Source organism: Mandrillus leucophaeus, unplaced genomic scaffold, assembly GCF_000951045.1.
Source record: "Mandrillus leucophaeus isolate KB7577 unplaced genomic scaffold, Mleu.le_1.0 Scaffold758, whole genome shotgun sequence".
Lineage (NCBI taxonomy): Eukaryota > Metazoa > Chordata > Mammalia > Primates > Cercopithecidae > Mandrillus > Mandrillus leucophaeus.
This window is the reverse complement of record NW_012108230.1, coordinates 218,954-220,436: the sequence shown is the minus strand read 5'-3', so window position 1 is coordinate 220,436 and position 1,483 is coordinate 218,954.

Below are 1,483 nucleotides of genomic sequence, written 5' to 3'. Positions count from 1 at the left end.
TTTTCTTTTTCAGTTATCTTGTCCTACTTTTCTTTTGCCTCTATTTTCTTTACTGTTTACTATCTCACAACTCAGAGCTCCCTATTTTCTGACCCTTTTCTGACATGTCCTCCTAAGGCAATATTCCATGTTTTAGACTAATCTCTCTAGTCTACTCTTCAAACTATACTTGCTCCCAGCAACCTAGTTTCATTGGACAGAGCTCACGAACTATTTCATCCTGGAGTAGAGTTGAAAAATATATTCCTTAAAGGCAGAATGTGAGACATTTTTCAGATACATTAAGGAGCTCCTCAAACTTGTACAATAAATGCACCTGTGGGTCTGTCTGATATTAGCCAGTAGAGAAAATGGAGAATCCACTCAGTCACTCAAATCAGCAAAGGCAACTCCACAGATCAATTAGGTCACAAACTTCTCAAACTGAGAGTCCTCAAGCCACTATATAGATCAATGGTTATTTTTCTACAAGGCTTATTATGAGCAAAACTAATTGTAAATAAAGGGAAATAAAATAAAGTAATAGGAAAAATGAACTTTTCTTACTATGAGTAATTCTAGAAAATGAAATGGAAATCCTCCTACTAGTGGACAAAGGGTATATTCAGAAAATATTAAATGTATGTGTGTATCTGTGTCTGTGTTAAGTTAGGTACCTTCTTTAAAGCTATATAGCCTATATATTTTATATAAGATTAAATGATTAATGCAGTACATTATTCATTATTGAAAACTATATTTAGGTACTTTTAGAATGCAAAATGTGTGCACCCTACTGGCTTAAACAATTTAATGCAAATTTAACAAATTCTCTCATGGTTAGTTGGTTATATATTCAAGATTTGGATCCTGAAAACTATCCCATGAGATCTTCTATTTTTAAAATGCGCTGAAAGGTTTGTGCCATAAAAAAGAGAGATGTTAATAGATGTTAATATTCTCTATTTTCTGTTTGATTTTGTTTTTCTTTCAATTTGAACCCTGATACATTTGAAAAGCAGCAGCTGGGAAGAGACAAGTAAATTTAGATATTGTGGATTCTTTCACAAAATTATGCCTAAACTCAGATTTATATTTCATTTTCCAGAATTAGTAAATGGTATGTAAGTTAACTTATTTTGAGAAATGTTATATATATTTATATATATAATGTGTGTGCTTGTGCATGTGTGTGTATAATTTTGGGCAAGTAGTAATAATTTCAGATATCATTAATTAGATTCAATCCTGTTGAATATAAAAAGCAGCCTTGCATTTGCAATGCTTTTAAAAATAGTGGGCTATAGAGTACATGAGAATATATGCATGTGAAAAAATTTAACTGATACATTTTTCCAGTGTTTTCAAATGTTTCCCAGTAAATACTATGAATACATGTTTATATACTTAATTTCTTAGTAATTTCTTTTTTTATTTTATTTATTTATTTTTTTGAGACGGAGTCTCGCTCTGTCACCCAGGCTGGAGTGCAGTGGCGCGATCT